We start from the raw sequence: 12,020 nt of genomic DNA, 5'->3' as shown, positions 1-12,020 counted from the left end.
CAGGCTTGCTGGCCAAGCCTGACACTGGTTCACTGTAGGCTGTCATCTCCTCCCACCAGACAGAGCAGAGGCAGAGGCAGAGGCAGAGAACGTACCCCTGGTTCCTTGTCCTTTTCTGCCAGTATCTTCAAATGAGGAAGGAACGAATGACAGAGCACTGTGGGGAATGTGTCCTTAATCACCCAGTTCTGCTCTGGGTGGGTTCTGCCAAGCAAATGCGTCTATAGGATCCCTCCACTTCCGATCAAGAGAAGCAAAGAGAGTCCTTCTAATGGAGACCTGGTTTCCTTTCTTTCTCTTGTCATTAGATCAGCTCACTGTTTACACAGCCAGAAGAGCTGAGCAGAGAGCTGGATCAGCCAGAGTCCAGCTGCTTCCTGTCTTTCAAAAAGTTCCTTAAGTGGGGAATCCTTTGCCATTTGGTTGGCTGTACCAGAGACAAAGCTCTTGAGAGAAGACAAGACTGCACTTGCCATCTATGACCTCTTACTGTCAGGTCAAAGGGACACTCACAATGTCTGGGTAAGCCCACTGCTAGGTGAACCAACAGTGATCCCAGGAATGCTGATGTGGTCATGTGCATCAAGCATGTTCCTGGACCAGGGTAACTGGGTGTCCCTTCACCCAGGCCCTTCCATTTGACAGAGCAGCCGAGGAAGGATGGGGGCAACTGGTTCAAGCTACAAGAACTCTCCCAATCCACTACAACATTTATCATGCAATATCAACTCGCGTTTTTGTGCTCTGGAGACCGATACACTTCTCATTTTCCAAAGCTGCAACCTTTTCCTTTAAGACCTGATTTCTCAGGGCGGGACCATGTGCTGGCGGCGTGTTGCTCCAGTTTCCCTCCCCAGCCCTCCCTTCTCCCCCTCCCCATGCTGATGCGCTATTTTAAAGGCTGCCCCAGTTCTGCCTGTCTCTGGGATCACCTAAAGGTAGAAGAACCAAAGGAAGCAACCAGGGTAAAGAAAGCCACGCCACGCAGATGGGAGGTCCTGGGGCAGACGGGCAGATGAGGGTGCCTCTTGGCCGAGGAGCTCAGAGAGCGCCCACTCCTTGACTTTGTCCTTAGCATTCAGTTCTTAGTTTCCAGCCTCAATCTTTCTGTCACATCCTCATGGTGCTTAATGTCAATAAAATGGGACTTGAAGAAACTAATTTTAATAAATGGGATTTATTACAAATAAAGATCAAGGGGTAACCCTGATGATTTTCTTTTACATTTCTAAGCTGTAGATATTACATTCTTCACCCTCAAAGACACAGACTCCCTCTCTGTCAACACAGAAATAAGTGAAAACCAATGCACAATTTATCAGTTGCTGAGGTGTGAGTCAGTCTCTCCTAGAGAACGTTCTCGACTGGGAAAGGCCCAGGAATTCTGGCTTTTGCCTCTTCCAAACCTCTCTTCTGGACTCAACCTCTGCAGTTCTGTTCTGGGGCCTGGAGGTTCACCTGTTTCCCCAGAAATTTCTCATAAGCAGACATCAGAAGAAGCCATACTGACAATTAAAGTTTAATGTATCTGTGTGTGTGTGTTTACATACCTGTTGTGATACGTCAATTTGACTGGGTCATGGGGTGCCCAGATTATTTGGCTCAACATTATTTCTGATGTGTCTGTGAGGGCGGTTCCAGATGAGATCAGCATTTGAAACCATAGACTGAGTGAAGCGGACCGCCCTCCCCAAGGTGAGCAGGCCTCATCCAATCCACTGAGGACCTGAATAGGATCAAAAGGCAAAGAGGAGAAATTTCACTCTCTCTCTGCCTAACTGCTTCAGGTGGGACACAGGTCTTCTCCTGCCCTTGAACTAGGACGTACACCATCAGCTCTCCTGGTTCTCAGGCCTTCAAACTCGAACTGCAACTACATACTCCACGAGTTTTCCCAGGTCTCCAGCGTGCAGATGGCAGATCATAGGATTTCTTTCTTTTTTTTTTTTTTTTTTTTGGAGACGGAGTCTGGCTGTGTCACCCAGGCTGGAGTGCAGTGGTGCGATCTCGGCTCACTGCAAGCTCCGCCTCCCAGGTTCACGCCATTCTCCTGCCTCAGCCTCCGAGTAGCTGGGACTACAGGCGCCCGCCACCACGCCCGGCTAGTTTTTTGTATTTTTAGTAGAGACGGGGTTTCACCATGTTAGCCAGGATGGTCTCGATCTCCTGACCGCGTGATCCACCCGCCTCGGCCTCCCAAAGTGCTGGGAGATCATAGGATTTCTCAGCTTCCATAATCATGTGAGCCAATTTCTTATAATACATCTCTACACACACACACACACACACACACACACACACACACACACACTCTCTCTCACTCACTCACTCTGTTGGACCTGTTTCTCCAGAAAACACTGACCAATAAATCTGTCTATTAAAATACCAAACAAAAATTTTAAAGGACTAGCAACATCAGATGTTGGTAATGCTGGTGAAGATGTGTAGCAATCGGAACTCTCACATGTGTTTGAGGGAATATAAAATGACACAACCACTTTGGGGAAAGGTCTAGTAGTTTCTTACAAAACAAACATACACCTAGCCTATGACCCAAGCAATTTCTCATCTATGTATTTACCCAAAAGAAATGTCAACATATGCCTACAAATAGTCATTTACAAGAATGCTCATCACAGTTTTATTCCTAACAAGCAAAAACTGGAAACAATCCAAATGTCGGTCAACAGAATGGATACAGAAACTGTGGTACATCCATGGAATAAAATGAAACACTACTCAGCTATAAAAAGCAATGAATTACGGATACACGCAACAACATGGATGAATTAAAACATGCCAAGTGAGGGACACAAAAGTGCACACATGATTCTAATTATATGAAGTTCCAGAAAAGGCAAAATTAATCTACTGTGGAAGAAATCAGAACAGTGGTTGTCTCTAGGGGTCAGGGTGGGGGTGGAGATTCACTGAGAAGGTAATGAGAGAACTTTCTGGGATGACAAAAATATTCTATATCATGAGGAGGGTCTGTGTTACACACGTGTATGTGTTTGTCAAAATCGACCAAATACACACTTAAGATTTGAGATTTCGTTGTTTGCAAATTTTACCTCAACCAGAAAAAAAACCTGTAAACAAGTGTGGAACTGTAGTTAACGATCTATATCAGGGAAGTACACTGATGTCTGCAATAAAATGAACAAAAAAATAAGATGCATAAGTTAAACTTCTTCCAACTTTTCCAAACGTTTGAAATTTTAATAAACATTGAACAAAGTGTCAAGCAGTGAGCTGTGTTGTGAAGAAAAAGCCAAGCAGAGTGGGTGGGGGTGCTAATTTGGATACAGCAGTCAGGGACAGCCTCTGAGGAGGTGACAGGTGTGCAGAGCCCTTGAGGTATTAGAAGAACAGTGAGGGCAGAGCATCCAGGCACCGCAAGGACAAGGGCAGTGGGTGACAGCTGGGGGCACACTCTCACTCTCAATCCTTGTATATGCTCAAATACCTTTCTTTCATTCTGACAGCTGAATGGATAGCTTGCCTGGGTACAGGATGCTTGAGTTGCATTCCTTTTATCCCCGTGGTCTGTAGATGAAATTCCAGCATCTTCTAGCTTCTTGGTGTTGCAAATAGGAAATCTGGTGCCAGTGTGACTCTTTTTCCTTAATAATTTGTTCCTTTGGCTTCTGAAAGCTTGAAGATTTTTCTCTTCATCCTAAGAGTTCAGAAATGTTACCAGGACATGCTTAGAGTGTCTTCTCTTATCAGTTTTACCTTTCATTATGCAGACTCAAGTCTTCCTTCTTTAGGGAAATGTTCTTCTATATGTTTCATTACTTCCCCTGGTGGTAAGTCATCAATGCTGTTCACCAAATATTTCTAGCCTTCCTCCTTTCATCCATATATAATGACTGCATGTGCCCGCTCTCTTCGAAGTTAAGAGTGGGTCTGTGATTTGCTTTGGCCAATGAAATGTGAGTGGAAGAACGTGCACACACCCAAGCGGACTTTAAGAGCCAGGGCATGACCCGCCATTCTACCTGACTGCTGCAGGGACCGGGGAGCAGGTGTTGTGAAGAAGCCCCTGCTGGCTCAGGTCCCTGAGTAACAACAGTGAGCAGAGTCCCCACTCTGGATCTGCACTGTCTGCGGCAGCATCGGGAAGAAATCAATGTGCCGAGCTGAGCCAGCGAGCTTCTGGGACCGTGTATTATGACAGCATAAGCTAGTCCTGGCCAGTCCTGCCTCAGGCACCCTTCCTCTAACCTTCTTCTTTCTAGAACTCCTGCTGCTTGTATGTCAAATCTCTTGGTTCTATCTTCCAGGTCTCTTATCTCTTTCTCCTAACTTCTCTTTGCATTTTCTCTGGAGCTCAGCCTTTCTAACTTTGCCTGGCCCTCAACTGCCTCCCCCATGCTTGGCTCAAGGAGGTAAATGGTTGGCACTGGGAGTCAAGGAGTTAGGATATTTATATTCTGCTCTTTACAAATATAGGCTTCCTTGTATCAACTACAATCTAGGTACTTGTCATTTTCAATATTTGTATTCCATATGATAATCTAGTAATATTGTGCCTAGCCACTTTCTTCTGTTGGGTGTTAGGATTCTCAATTTTTACCAACTATAAAGATCCTCTTAGTAGTGATCTTCATTTTCTACTCTAAGCATGGTATATTCCACTCCAACATATTTCTGCTGTTTCTGAATTCTACACTGACTGGTATGGAAGAAAGAGAATCAGACTAGGCATCAGAAGAAAACAGGCTTTCCCAGTCACTAGCCAGATGGCCTTGTACGAGATACTTAGTAATAGTCAAGTAGTGCCCTTCCTATTCCAGAATTGTTTTAAAGTCCAACCAAGGATGGATGTGTGAATGCTCTGTGCAGAGTAAACCATTTTATCGGCTGCATCTGGTACTGCTCAAATATACTGAAGCTTGCTGGTAAATCTGTCCATTCGAGGAAATTCACAAATTCTTCAGGCAAAAAAAGTGAAAAATGAGCTGAACTTACATAATGTATTTTGTGGACTCCAAGATGCCATCAATTGTAAGAGGCACCATTATAAAACTCCAAGAAAGGGAAGAAAAACTGCCAACAATTTTTTTCGATATGGTATTCCACAGATATTTATAATTTTAAGATGTGATTATATGACAAATCTCGATTTTAAAGTTGTTAAATTGTGAAGTGTCTGTGCCTTAGAATCAACGAACATATGAAAATACATACATGAATATTTGAAAAATCATACAGACTGAATTCCAATAATAGACCCAATAAATTTATTCCTGGCCGGGTGCAGTGGCTCATGCCTCTAATCCCAGCACTTTAGGAGGCCAAGGCGGGTGGATCACTTGAGCTCAGGTATTCAGGACCACCGTGGGCAACACGGTGAAACCCTGTCTCTACCAAAAGTATAAAAATTAGCCAGGCATGGTGGCACGTGCCTGTGGCCCCAGCTACTTGGGAGGCTGAGGCGGGAGGATGGCTGGAGCCTGTAAGTTGAGGCAGCAGTCAGCCTTGATTGGGTCATTGCACTCCAACCTGGGTGACACAGCAGGACCCTGTCTCAAACTTATTCCTTTCCACTTACTGCAAACCAAAAGAGCCTGAGTGAAGACATTTGTCTACAGCTAGGAACAAAAGGAAGGACTGCACAGTGTGTGCATGGAAGTGAGCATGAGGACATCAAACCCACCCTGCTGTACAGTAAGTCCAGGCTACAGCCTGCCAGGTGGAGCCTCAGCAACAGCATTCCAGTCACATGAAGAATGGGGAAAGCACCTACCAGGAGCAGGAGCTATGGCCATTCATTGGTCCTCTTCCCTTTGACCCTCTAGCCCATTTCTTCCAAAGAGAGGCCCTTAAAGGGCTACTTAGGAGGGAAATGACGGGCAAGTAAGGGCAGGGACATGATGGTCCAATGACCTGAGTCTGAGCAGATACAAGAAGCTGAAAATTGACCAGGTGCAGTGGCTCACACTTGTAAGTCCAACACTTTGGGAGGCTGAGGCAAGAGGATTGCTTTAAGTCAGGAGTTCAAGACTGCCAGCCTGGGCAACATAGTGAGACCCCCATCTCTACCAAAAAAAAAAAAAAAAAAGGCAGCAGCAGCAGTAGAAGCAGCAGCTGAAAATGTCAGCATAAGTGTGAAATGTGAATCAAGTCTCTAACTACTGTCTAAGAAAGATGAATATCGATTTATAACTCCTTGTCACCTGGCTACCAAGCCTGGGCAAATTTAGGGGCATTCAATTATGACTCAAACAGTGTGGATGTAAAGTCTCCAGGGAAACACTTGGCTTGTATTTTGGAGATGTCTTATTTAAAGGATGGACCATCTGTTGAAAAAGGAGATCCTCTTCCTCTTGGTGCAGTAGCCCAAGAATTTCTTCTAGTTCTTAGACATTAGGGATTACCTACAAGCTAGGCAGTAGGATAGACAGGTCTGGTCAGGAAATGCCTAGTCATTCAAATGAACATCACGCTCTCCTTGCACATGGCTGCTCCACCTCTGTTTCCACCGCCGACACACTGCACACCTACATCTCTTGGACCCAAAACCCACTGCTGCTGTGGTGTGGACTTTCCAGCATTTGGGCAATGCCAGAGAACACTCCTAAGAGTGGGATGAATTCCCCTGTGCCTGTTCCTCATAAAATCAGCAACAACTGGAGCCAAGGACCACCTTCCCTCAAGAAACAAAAACAAAGGCAACAACAAAAACTGCTCTCTAGGTAAAAACGGCAGTTACCACTCCCAAGGGATTTGTGGGCTGTCTATACAGCAGAAGAAAGTGTCACTTCCTCCACCTTCAGAAGGAACTCTCTGTCCAAGTAGGACCAGCCATGCAGGTCAGGCTTCACTCTTGGCAGATGCCCTCAGAAGATCTTCCTAGAAAAACAGGACTGGCCTTGGAACTGCCCATTTGCAGCTTGCTTCTTCCCTGGATATAGACTGTTTTCCAAGTCCTGGAGTCCTTATTTTTATTTGTTTATTTTTGAGACGGAGTCTTGCTCTGTCCCCCAGGCTGGAGTGCAGTGGCGCAATCTCGGCTCACTGCAAGCTCCGTCTCCCGGGTTCACGCCATTCTCCTGCCTCAGCCTCCTGAGTAGCTGGAACTACAGGTGCCCGCTACCACGCCCGGCCAATTTTTGTATTTTTAGTAGAGACAGGGGTTTCACCATATTGGCCAGGCTGGTCTCAAACTCCTGACCTTGTGATCCACCCACCTCAGCCTACCAAAGTGCTGGGATTACAGGCGTAAGCCACCACACTCGGCCCTGATTTTTTTTTTAAGAGACAGGGTCTCCCTCTGTTGCCCAGGCTGGAGTGCAGTGATGGGATCTTGGCTCACTGCAACCTCCACCTGCCGGGCTCAAGCAGTCCTCCCACCTCAGCCTCTCAAGTAGCTGGGACTACAAGTGAGGGCGCCACCGCGCCCAGCTGGAGTCTTTATTGATGTCATTAGAAATCCCAACCTCCAACTAACTTTCCTTTTTTTGTGGAGTGTGTGTGGGGTCAGGGTAGGTGTTTAGAGGGCAAAAGGGAAAAAAGAGTTAGGGAAGGGAAAAGGACAATGAAGGAAACTTTCACAGAGAATCTATACGGGACCAATAGTTGATTTCTGGGCTCCTAAAGGCATTGTCTACCCTACTGTCCACCCTACTGGCTGATAGGAATTTTTCGCCAACAAGAAAGGAAATGCCGGAACACGCTATTAGATCATCTTCAGCACAGAATCTGACTCACCAGCGAACGAACAAGACACTCACATCTAAGTGACTGCTCATATGGAATGAAACCATTTGCCTTGCACTATGTAACTTATAACAGTTGATGCCAACAGCCCAGCCTTTCTGTCACTGGAGGTCTCTAAGAAGGCTCCTTGCACGGCTCCCAGTATAATCCTGGGATGCAGAATACGTGTGCTGCTGTATTCATTTCATTAAAACAATCAGCTCGGCCAGGCACAGTGGTGGAAGGGAAGGGGAGGGGAGGGGAGGGGAGGGAAGAAAGAAAGAAATGTATGGAAGAGAATTTAAAAAACAAGCAGCCAAATATAATGGAAAAACATGGATCTGGGCTCAGAACTCCAGCATTCAAGTGCTGACTTCTCCACGCACAAGTTATGTGACCAAGGGCAAGTCCCTGAACCTCCCTGAACTTCCGTAAAACAGGAATCATTTTAGCACCCCAGCCATGACATGGGAACACGTGTGTAACCAGCTGTACAAAGATGTGGTAGGCAGAATAATGGCTCCCTAAACGAGTCCACCTCCAAAGCCCCAGAACCTGTGAATGTTTATCTTATGTGGCGAAAATAACTTGGCAGATGTGATGAATACAGGACCTTATTCAGGTGGGTCCGATGAATCACAGGGTCTTCATTACGGAAAGAGAGAGGCAGAGAAGAAGATATGACTATGGAAGCAGACAGACAGAGATTTGAAGATGCTTTGCTGCTAGCTTTGAAGTTAGAGGAAGGGACCATGAGCCAAGGAAAGCGTGGCCTCCAGGAGCTGGGAAAGACAAGGAAATGGATTCTCCCCCAGAGCCTCCAGAAGCAGCACAGCACTGGCTGCAGACACCTTGATTTCAGCCCAGCGAGACCACTGCAGATTTCTCATCTCCAAAAATGCAAGAAAATACATTTGTGTTGTCAAATTTGTGGATATTTGCTACAGCAACAATAGGAAATGAATGTAAAACCTTCTAAGAGAAATGGCTGTTCTTCAACAACTTTTTTTTTTTTTTTTTTTGAGACGGAGTCTCGCTGTGTTGCCAGGCTGGAATGCAGTGGAGTGATCCTGGCTCACCACAACCTCCACCTCCCAGATTCGAGCAATTTCTCCTGCCTCAGCCTCCCGAACAGCTGGGATTACAGGCATGCGCAACCACGCCTGGCTAATTTTGTATTTTTAGTAGAGACAGGGTTTGTACATGTTGGTCAGGCTGGTCTCAAACTCCTGACCTCAGGTGATTAGCCCGCCTCGGCCTCCCAAAGAGCTGGGATTGCAGGCATAAGCCACCGCCCCTGGCCCCAGCTACTTTTTTGTGTTTTTAGCACAGATGGGGTTTCACCATGTTGGCCAGGATGGTCTTGATCTCCTGACCTCGTGATCCACCCACCTCAGCCTCCCAAAGTGCTGGGATTACCCGCTCAAGCCACCACGCCCAGCCTGGATCAACTCTTAAAGGAGAGTAGCTGGGGTTCCCTGGCTCTGCTGAAAATTATGAAGCAGGATATCTTAGTCAATTTGAGCTGCTGTAACAAAATACTGAAGGCTGGTGGCTTAAACAATAAACATTTCTCTCTCACGGTTCTGGAGATTGAGAAGCCCAAGATCAAGGTGCTGCCAGGTCTGATGTCTTGTGAAGGGCCTCTCCCTGATTTGCGAATGGCCACCATCTTGCTGTGTCTCACATGCTGGAGAGAAAGCGCTGGTGTCTCTTCTTCTTTTGGGGGCACTAGTAATTCCATCACAAAGGCACCACACTCACGACCTCTTCTAAACTCACTTATCTCCCAAAGTCCTCCTTCAAATACCATCACATTGGGGATTAAGCTTCAACACATGAATTTTGGGGGAGTAGGGGGATAAAACACATTCAGTCCATAGCACATGGCATCCTCTCTTGGGAAACCATTGAAAACTGTGCCCCAAGAGAGGATGCCACGGGCTATGGACTGAATGTGCCACACTTAATAGGATAAGCAGCCAAATCAATCAGTCTATCCATTCATATGTATTCTAGTTATTAAGTTGTAAGGCAAATGGCAAAACAAATACAATTTCTCCCTTCAGTGAACTGATGACCCATTAGGGGAGAGGAGAAAAGACAAGGCCACAGAGTTCTCATTTCTTTCACATCCCAAAGTGGCTGTCTAGTGAATGTGTCCCACACACAGGCTCTGAAACCTACGGGGATGGACATCAGCAGATCCATCAGCCTCCTGAAATAAGATGCCACATTCTAAGGGAGATTCATAGAGTTAGATGTCAAAAGTGTTTGGGCTCAGAACCCGAAAGTTCAGAACCATTTATATAACAAGAGAAAGATTATAGACAGAAGATTAAAACACATAATAGATATTTCACTAACAATCCAAATATTTGTGATTTACTTTTAGTATGGAGAAGATGGGACTCCGAAGGAAGAGAAAAACTGAATCAGCCCCTCCACGGCTCTACATCTCATGATCAGGGTTGTTTTGATATTTGCTAGGGCATACAAAAGGGTCATTCAGAACAAGTTCCGTTAAGCATATTTTTCCTCTCTCCTGTGTCCGCATATGTAAGCTATTCTCTACCTCACACAACGCTCTCTCAATCCCACCTACACCTGCAGCAACTGCCCCAGTTCCAATGAAGCATCTCCAATGGCCATCTTCACTTCCTCTCCCAGCTCCTCTTGAACCTGCTCCAATCTCTAAAACCGTCCTTTCCACAGTTGCCAATGACCTCCACATGATAGCATCCTAACATCGATTCCTGAGCACTCGGCAGCCATGTGAGAAAGGCGGCCCTCCTCTTCCACCTTTGCTGCACCTGCTGTCTGTGGCCCCCTTACAATATAAGCCCCTTGAAGGCAGAGTCTGTTTATTTTACTGCTGTAGCCCCAGAGCCTGGCATATGATGGGCTCTTGAAAATATGTGTTGGATGAATGAACATCACACTTCAGGGAAATGTGTGAAAAAGGCCCAGCTGTACAACCGGAAAGAGATAACAAATTAAGGGCAGTCAGTCTGCTGTCTGAGTCCATTCCCAGCAGAGGCTACCTTCTACCAGTCAAGGTTCCAGTAACTGCCATACCACAGCGAGGGTTAAGTAGGACAGTGAAGCGTGTGTGAGACAGAATGTCGGTTAGGAACCCACTGCGGTCATGCTGCTTCCTGCCCAACCCGCGGTTCTGATAAGGGGTGCAGATAACAATCATGTGTGCATGTGCACAGACTGCGGGTGCCCCTGCCACCATGCTGTGGTGTGCAGTGGGCATGAAGGGAGCTGCTTCGGCTGCCACCTGGACAGGTCTTGACAGTGCCCAGAGACACTTCCAGGGGGCAAAAGCAGCCAGCACGGTGACCTGGGCTTATGACCCCAGGCGGGGGTTGGCAAAGGACCCAACAGCCATTTCCCGGACAGCGGGAACTTCTGCACTCTGATAGAAACATTTCCTTAATACATTTATTCAATATTTTTTAATTATTACTTTTTATAGAGACAGGGCCTTGCTATGTTACCCAGGCTGGCCTCCAACTCCTGGCTTCAAGTGATCCTCTTGCCTAGGCCTCCCGAAGTACTGGGATTATAGGCATGAGCCACTGCAATGGGCCTAAAAAAACTTTATTATGGAAATTTTCAGACGAACAAAAAAATAGAATAAAGTGAGCTCCCAGGTACTCATCACCCAGCTTCAACAATGATCAAATCAGGGTCAGTCCTATCTGATTTTCCCCTGAGGTGTCCACGTCTTCGTTTGCTGGAACAACCCCCGTTCAAGCTTGTCGTCTTGGTGTAATAGCTCCCTCTTTCAGTTTCAGACATGCCTGGGACTGAACGATAAATTACATGGTCATCTGATCTTTATCCCAACTCACTCTCCCTGATCCAGATTATTTTGAAGAAAATTCCAGACACTAAATAAATCCACCCATGAATATTTCACAATGTGATAGTAAAGGCTTAAATACAGCTCCACACCCTTTAGACACCCACTTATGCAGCACTGTGCCCTCTCCTCTCAAGGGGCTGTTGGAAGGGTCACCCACTAGGCTCTGTGCCACATGCTGGCACATGGAGCCCCACCGGGTGGCAAGACCCCAGCTTAGGGATGGGGCTGACACACATGCAGAGAAGAGACTTATGCCAGCCTGACTCCACTGCATCGCCTCCTTCCATGGCACCACACTGCCTCCATACAGGAGGTCTAGAAATGGTCACGGACAGCAGGAGAGCAGAACAGACCAGCAGTCTGTGGCTCATTTTACACATGCACACAGAAGGAGCAGCACGAGTTTCAATCATTCAGAGTGAAAAAATGCAAACCT

General features: G+C 46.4%; 2 protein-coding genes across 4 annotated transcripts in view; both read right to left on the bottom strand.

The window, feature by feature from the left end:
* GABARAPL2 (GABA type A receptor associated protein like 2) overlaps positions 1–12,020 on the bottom strand; it is a 625,498-nt gene that overhangs the window by 515,955 nt on the left and 97,523 nt on the right. The gene's annotated exons all lie outside the window — the stretch shown is intronic.
* The window catches only part of ZNRF1 (zinc and ring finger 1), a 109,862-nt gene that overhangs the window by 24,042 nt on the left and 73,800 nt on the right, over positions 1–12,020 (bottom strand). The gene's annotated exons all lie outside the window — the stretch shown is intronic.

Source organism: Macaca thibetana, chromosome 20 (assembly GCF_024542745.1).
Source record: "Macaca thibetana thibetana isolate TM-01 chromosome 20, ASM2454274v1, whole genome shotgun sequence".
Taxonomy (NCBI): Eukaryota; Metazoa; Chordata; class Mammalia; order Primates; family Cercopithecidae; genus Macaca; species Macaca thibetana.
This window is presented reverse-complemented; position numbering and strand designations above follow the sequence as displayed.